This window comes from Sminthopsis crassicaudata, chromosome 6, assembly GCF_048593235.1.
Source record: "Sminthopsis crassicaudata isolate SCR6 chromosome 6, ASM4859323v1, whole genome shotgun sequence".
Lineage (NCBI taxonomy): Eukaryota > Metazoa > Chordata > Mammalia > Dasyuromorphia > Dasyuridae > Sminthopsis > Sminthopsis crassicaudata.
In genome coordinates, this window is record NC_133622.1 from 151,376,337 (window position 1) to 151,385,176 (window position 8,840).

The window sequence follows — 8,840 nt, forward strand, 5'->3', positions numbered from 1 at the left end:
TAAGAGAAAAAAAATTTTTAATAAGTAAAAATAGTATGCTTCATTCTATATTCAGAGTCCAAGTTCATACTCTTGAGATAAGATAGCATTTTCCATCATGAATCCTTTGTAACTCTTTTGTATCATTGTATTTCTAGTCCATAGAAGATCATCACACAATGTTGCTGTTACTGTGTATAACAGTCTCCTGGTTCTGATCATTTCCCTTTGCTTTAATTCATGCAAGTCTTTCCAGGTTTTTCTGAAAGCATCTTGCTCATCATTTCTTATTGCACAATACTATTCCACTACATTCTTATTACACAGTTTGTTTAACCATTCCCCAATTGATGGACATGCCCTCAATTTCCATTTTTGCCACCACAGAAAGAGATGCTATAAATATTTTCATACAGGTTCTTTCCCCTTTTATTATGATTCATTTCTTTGGGATGCATTTCTATAGCTTTAAGTTTATAAACCACATTTTTTTATTTTTTATTCTCATATTTTTTAATTCACAACAAATCTGAGATAGGAATAATCATGTTTATTTTATAGGAAAAGCAACTGTGGTCCAAAGGATTTTCCTATTTTCACATCTCCATGCTAAAAGGGATCAGAATACAATAGCATTCCTGGATCAAATAATATGCATAATTTGCTCTTGAGGCATAGTACTGTATTGCTAGCCAGAATGGTTGAATCAGTTCACAACCAACAAAGCACTAATATTCCCACATCATCTCCAACATTTATCATAAAATGGATGTTTTCTGAGTTAAAGGTAGGTAGATAGGTTTTATTATTATTGGGATTTTTAAGATGTAGACCATTCCATCTTTGCTCTGCAATAAATTTTGATAGAGTTTTTGTGATTAAACCACTGTTAAAGCCAAAAATTAGAGAGCAAAATAAACTTAACCAGGACCAACTTCAACCCCCCCCCAATGAACTGACAAATTAGACAAAACATTTATTCTCTTGTCCCATATACAAATAGGCTCTACTGCCTGTCTTTCTAAGTATTCCTTTGTTTCAGGAAGTACTCTCCATTCCATGGAGCTGAAAATCTCCTTTCCTATGATACAAGGGATCCTGAAATATTCCCTCTCTATGGACATTCCAAGTCAGAAAAGAAGTACTGCCACCTTTCCAAGGGAGTGACAAGCTGAGAGCTTTTACATGCACTCTCTCAGAAAGAATGAGGTACAGAGAAGGATATTTCTTCTTGTATTAATATCAATAATAATAATAATCTAAGATTTATGTAGCACTTATTATGTACCAGGCACTATACCAAATGTTTTACAAATACAATCTAATTTGATGCTCATAAAAACTCTGGGAGAAAGGTGCTAATACTAGCCCCATTTTACAGATGAGAGGCAAGCATACGCCTTGTGACTTTTCCAGTGTCACTCTAGTAAGTGTCTAAGAATGGATTTGGACTCAATTCTTCCTTACTTGAAAATGTCAAGTCTGGCACTCTATCCACTGAGGCACTTGAAAAGGTCCCTAAATAACCTGCCCTTCTTCTCAGTGGTAGAAAGTAGTCCAGGAACCCTTATGCATTAATTCCCAGTCTTTTCAACAATATCATTTTTCATCAAATGATGCTATCCTCTACCTATTCCTTATTCCCAAACTATTCCACAAGAAGGGAAGAACTGGTGTCTTCCTCTCTTTTCTTCCCCTGAGTCAAGGAGGAACACCATATAGGGTACCCTGGGGTAAAGCTACTCCTTGGTTATGGCTCTGCAAAGGAAGTACCTGCTCCGGAGGTAACCTCAATATCCCTTCAGGAACTTGGGGTACTCACTGTGATCTATGTCTTCTTTAGCCTCACAGCATCCCACAAAGACAGGAAGTGATAGTGGGGCTTGAGAGCTCTTCACCAACTGTCAAGCCAAAGGAGATAACACAGCTTTATCTTGTGCACTGGCCACACCTTTTCAGCATTCCATCACTAGTTCATTGTAGAAAGAGGCTGTCCTGCCTTCACCACCAAGTATTCAATCTTAAAAGAGCACAGGGCTTCAGAGAGCTTCACTGGTATACTCTTACCCAAAAAAGACATCATCAGTCATTAGTTTTATTTAGGACCATCAGAGATTAAATGAAAAGATTGAGAAGTGTTTCTATAGTTTCCTCAGGTTCAGTATACACTTTCACACTTTTTTCTCACAACAACTCTGTGAGGTAGATACAATCATCCTCATGATAATATAAAAGAAGCTGAGGTTCAGAGGATTTCACTACTGTCACATCTAAAATGTGGGGTGTGAACCAAAATATTTTCTGAACCCAAGTCCAACGATCTTATTATTGCTCCATGCTGCCTTGTGCTCTGAAGGGATATTATCTTGGAACCCAAACAAAGGTATTTCACAATTAAATGGTGAATTTAAGAGAACATTAGGTATCATTGTGAAGCTGGAAAAATCTTACCATGATGTTAATTATAATACTGTTCCTGTGGAACTGGCTGGCTCTGAAACATTCCAATTATCATATTTTTGCAGAATTAGTAAATGCCTTTGAATTTTGATTTTTCTAATTTTGCCCCAACCAAAATATCTGGGAGTTCTCTCAACTTCTGTCTCTTCACTTAGTGGAGCTCTTTACCTCACTATGGTTCATTTATGGATTAGGACCAAATTGAATTGTTTTTAATTCACAAAGATAACAATTATAGAATTTTAATTGTGATATTACCAAGAAAACTAAGTAAAAAGAAAATGGAGAGATAGTATGACCCCCAATGCCACTTTATCCAATTTTGGTTTTGGCAGGGGAGCTATAGAACCTGATCTCCCTGAGAAAGGAAATCTCAAGAGGAAAAAAATGCTCTGCCAATGGTGGGGCCTTAAGAAAGTTACCTTAGATCACTGAGAAGTTAGGTGACATCCCAAGGTCATACACAACTAGCAAGGGTGAAAGCTAAAACGGATATCACATGTATCCAATGCCTTCATCTTAAAGATGAGGGAACTGACACCCAGGGATATTAAGAATTTTACTCAGAAACTTTACTCAGAACTACACAAATAGAAAAAGTCAAAAGTGAGTTTAAACTCAGGTCATCCTAACTCCTAGGCTATCTCTCCATCAACTACCCCATCCTTCTTCTTTTAACATTTAATATTTAAAATAAATCGATTTCCTGATGACACCCACATCTTGCACTAGGGAATACTTTTGTCTTATTCCAGGGATGAGGGAAATCAAGATATAATGAAAATTTATCACATTATCAGTACCACCTCGAAACAAGAGGGACATTAAAGAAGTCAGGTCTGCTGCTGAAATGTCTTCACCAAATAAAAAGTCCCAGCAAGGGCCCTGTGCCAATAAGCAGCTGAGTTGGTACCTGTGGTCCCCAAAGACCATAGGACTCTTGCTGGAAAGGTAAGAATCTAGAACAGCTGCCCATACTCACTAGCCTCTTCTCACTGGCTTTTAGAATATTGTAAACTCAATTATCCATGCTAATGGGGACCCAGGGATTACACAGGCAGATGAACAGACTGCCTTTATTTTTAGCTACCAGTTTTAGCCTCTTTTTTGACCTGAACTTGGGTCAGAACAGAAAATAAGCTCTTGCTGCCTTTCCATTGCTCCCTCTCTTCTCTAATTGGTGAAATGCCCAAAAGGTAATGGACTGAAAGAAAAAATAAAGACCAAGGGCCTGAGCAAGCTTCAGACTGGAAAATTGGGCCTGAAATAACTGAAAATTAGTGATTATTCTCTCAGATCTAAAGCTGAGATAGCAAGAATTTCTCATCTTCTCATCTTTCCATTCATTCATTCCCCAACTAATTTGGAACAAAAGGTTGGGGAAATGACTTATTCCCTTGGGGGAAAATTATAATTGTTGTTTCTGAATATTCTATGTAATTTTTAGATACATATTCTCTCTTTCCTTAGGGGAAATTATATCTACTGTTACTGAATATGCCATGTAATTGTATTATTAATTTTTAGATATATATTCTCTCCTTCTACTTTTCCCACCCTTCCCACCCCCCTTTGAGACAACAAATAAGACAAACAAAACTTTTGTTACAAATATATCAAGCAAAACAAATTGTTGCATTGGCCATGTCAGAAAGAATTATGTCTCAAATCTGTTCCCTGAGTTCATCATTGCTTAGTTGGGAGATGAGTAATATGCTAAGTAATTTTAACTTTGTAATGTCAGAGCAAGATAACCATTAGATCATGGAAGAGAATAATAAAAAAAACCTGGGGAACAAGCCAGAACTGGGACTCTTCAATCATGAGTCATATGCCCAAGCTGTGTCAGCCATATTTCTTTTGGAAATGAAACAAGGGCTGAAGAAATACCTCTCAGGTAGGACAATCAAATATATGGACAATCCAAAATGAAGAATAAGTTTTCAAAAAAGATAAGTTCATTTTTAGCTCTTACAAGGTGATGATATTAAGGTGTGGACAAAGATAACACCAGTTATAAGGCCTATACATAGTTGGATAATTCAATTCAATTCAACATTTATTAATTATTTATTACATGCCAGTTTCTGTGGTGGTATGAAAAATATAAAGACAAAAATAAACCAGTCCCTGCCTTCAAAGAGCTTACATTCTTCCAATCCAGGTGTTAACTCAGAAGAAGAAGTGTGGAAAATCTATGATCTACATTATATACTAAAGTAATTGGAGGACCTATTTTTTTTCTATTTGCTATATATTTTATTTATATAATAATTTTTATTTTACCAAAATATATGTAAAGTTAGTTTTCAACATTCATCCTTGCAAAACCTTGTGTTCCATATTTTTAATCTCCCTCTCACCTACCTCCTCCCCTAGACACAAGTAATCCAATATAGCTAAAACATGTGCAATTCTTCTAAATATATTTCCAAATTTATCTAGCTGCTCAAGAAAAATTGGATCAAAAAGGAAAAAAAAAACTGAGAAAGAAAAAAAAAGCAAGTAAACAAACAAAAATAATAACAAAGATGAAAATAGCATGCTGTGCTCCATATTCAGTCCCCACACTCCTCTCTCTGAGTGTAGTTGGCTTTCTCCATCACAACTCTATTGGAGTTGGCTTGAATCTCCTCATTCTTGAAAAGAGCCAAGTCCGTCACAATTGATTATCAGATAATCTTCTTGTTGCCATGGATGTTAATGATCTCTGTGTTGCCAACCATTTCCGGGTTCTGCTCATTTCATTTAGCATCAGTTCATGTAAATCTCTCCATGCCTCTCTGAAATCATCCTGCTGATTATTTCTTACAGAACAATAATATTCTCTAACATTCATATACCATAATTTATTCAATCATTCTCCAAATGATGAGCATCCATTCAGTTTCCAGTTCCTTGCCACTGTAAAAAGGGCTGCCACAACATTTTTGCACATAAGGGTCCTTTTCACTTTTTATTATATCTTTGGGATAGAGACACTACTGGATCAAAGGGTATGCACATTTTGATAGCCATTTGGTGCAGTATCTATTTTTAGAGGAGCAAAGAACTGAAAAAATAATGCTGTGCCCATCAACAAAGAGATGAATGAAATCACAGTTAGTGAATTTAATGAAAATCCGGGTAGAGCTACATGAAATGATGCCAATTGAAGTAAGCAAAAATCAGAAGAAAAAAAACAATATACACAAGAATATGAATACAAACAACACTGCATACATAAAATAAGTAGCTATAATTTTAGAGAATCAATAATGAAAAACACTTCCTGGTAATCATGAACACAGTCTCTTATTGGTTAAGAAATAGAATGGTGGATCAAAAGAATAGATTGGAAACACAATGCACAATAGTAATTTAGCACTCAATCAACACAAGGATTCAAACTTTGGGGTCCAGAACTCACTGCCTATTGAAAATTGCTGGGAAAACTGGAAAATAGTTTAACAAACTAAGACTAGAGAAACATAGCCCAATGTATACCAAGATAAGATCAAAATGGGCACATGATTTTCACATAAAGGATGGTATTGTAAGTAAATTAGTAAATTCATGGGAAAATATAGCTCTTAGACCTATAGAAGGAAGAGTTTATGACCAAGTAAGAAATAGAGAGGATCACATGAAGTAAAATGGATAATTTTGATCACATAAAATTAAGAAGTTTTTTTTTGCATATGCAAAACTAATGCAGCTAAAATTAGAAAGAAAATTAGAAATGGGGAAATTTTCCAGCAAATTTCTCTGACATTACATCAGATCCCTTTGCCCTCCAAAAATAACTACTAAATAACCTCAAAAGTCTAGCAATCCTTCTCCAAATCAAGAGAGGAAAAGAAACCAGGGTAATGTGTCCCCAAAGTTATACCAATCAAACCAATCTGTGGGTAGACTCTATCCAAAAGCAATCTATGCTTTTATGTCTCATCTATTTCCATGTTTTTCTGTTTGTTTTCCTTCCTTTATTTTCCTGACAAAAATTCCTTTTGAAAAATTCTAATCATGGGATGGGGAAAGGAACTTTAGTCATAATAGAAATAGGGAAGAGGAAGAGAACATGGGAACAATTATTGCACCAATTACTACACCCCATTCTCTGACTCTGCTGCTGCCATGTTTCTTGAATTACCATGATTATTTATGAAAAGTATATTTAATAAATCTGGATATAGTTTGGCTTGGGAAAATAAAAAAATAAATAAATTTAGGAAAGAAGATGACCTAAGATGTTGGGGTAGGGAAAGAAATAGGATAGATCTGCCTCAAACCCTTATGGAAATAGAGTTGGGTGGCAGGGGAAAACACAAGGATAGATACCCAGAACCAGAGTTATAAGGAATCCAAGTGGCCCTCTGGTCCAGCATTGGCCTAAACAAGAGTTACATTTACCATATGCCTAACAAGCTTCAATTCTTACTGAAAGTTGCTAACTCCAGAGGCAAACCACAACTCTTAGGATAGCCCTGTGATGTCTCTTCTCTGTAAGAAAGTGGGGAGCATCCTTCATCTGTTGTTTTCTGTAATCATAGTTGAGGTCTGCAGTGATTATAGTTCACAAGCCTTTCAAAACAGTTTGTTTTTTTCAATATTACTAGCTATATGACCCTGGGCAAGTCATTGACTTTTGTTTGCCTCAGTTTCCTCCACTGCAAAACAGGAACTATAGTAGCAGCTGTTTATCAGAGATGTTGCAAAGGAGATATTTGAAGAAAAATGCTTAGCACAAGTGCCTAGCACATAGTAGATGCTATATAAAAATATTGATTCTTTTCTTCCTTCGCTTTTATGGTGTCCCAGACCCCTGCCACCTTCTAGGAATCATGGTTTTCAATAAAAAATAAAATAAAATGTCTATATCTATACCAGTCATAAGGAAATGCAGATATCAAAAATTTTTTTAAGTTTCTATCAATACCAGGTTAAGAACCTTTGCTCTGTGTTAGGAAATTTTTTTCCTGGTGTTAAGTCCCTAAGTTTGCTTCTGTAACCCATTGTTCCTGGTTCTTCCTTCAGGGGTCAAATAGAGCAAGTTTGTTCTCTCTTCCAACTGATAACTCTTCAAATACTTTGACAATAGCTACAATTTCCTTCCTAAGTATGATCTTTTCTATCTCCTTTATTGAATTGTCCTATAGATGAACCCCAAATCTCTTACTCTATCCCACCCATTCTCTGGATACACTTGACAGCTTTGAAATATTTCCTAAGATGTGATGCCCACAGATAAACCCAATATGATCTAATGAAGCCAGGAGGAATCTCACTTGCCTATTGCTGGAACTCACACAATTCTTATTGTGGCTTTGAACTAGATTTGTTTTCTTGGATGTCATATCACACTGACTCATATTGAGACCATCTTTTTCAGATGAATTGCCTTTTAACCATATCTCTTCCTAATCTTATACATATGAATTTGATTTTTTTTAATCCAAGTGTAAGATTTTACACTTTTCCATATAAATTTCACCAAAGCTATGGGTATGGATTCCTTCCCATCTGGATTAACTTTAGAAGAAAGAAAAAAACAAAAATTCAAAGCTCAATTTCTGCCTTCCCAATCAGTGCAGGAAGCACAGTTAATCTAAAGAAAAGACTTCATAGAAATCATCTTGCCATTGTTGTTGTTTAAATGTTCCCAACTCTTTATGACCTCATTCATGGTTTGCTTGGAATATTTCCTTGTCTACATTCTTGTAGGTTAAAAAAATATTGAGAGAATGTAAACTGAACAAGATCATTTAGTAGAATGTAAACTGAACAAGATCATTTAGTAGAATGCAAACTGAACAAGATCATGTCAAAAGGACAAAAATTAATTTTTTGTTACTTCTTCTCCCTTTCTCCAACCAAGAAGTTAAAGAACTTAGAATAAGTAAGCATCATCTTGTAGTTCAAATGGAGGTCTGAGATACCACAGATATAAAATACACCATTATTTTCAAAACCTATTGGCAACATTAGGGAGAAGTGCTGAGTGAAATGAAGGAATGAAGCATTTTTCATAAGCCTCAATACTCTGAAAATGGAAAAGGAATTGGGGTGAGGAAAAAGGACCTGCAACAAATCCCAGGGGATTTGCATTACAACAAAATAGGAAATGGAAGATGATACAAATGAGAATTTCAAAGCAATTTTTTAAGGTTTTCACTAGTTTTCTTACATGGTACTAACTTGGAAATAGAATTAATGTTCCATTTAACCAAAGATTGTTTGTAAGTCACATTGGAATCCATGATACAATTCTAATGGCAATGATGGTCCAGGCGGTAGTTAGATAGGTAAACAGGCTAATGAGGGAAATATTGTCCTGTACAATAGGATCATGGAACTTCAATCTGTAAGGACCATGGAAATCATATAGTCTGACTCACTTTATAGATGAGTATCCTGAGGCC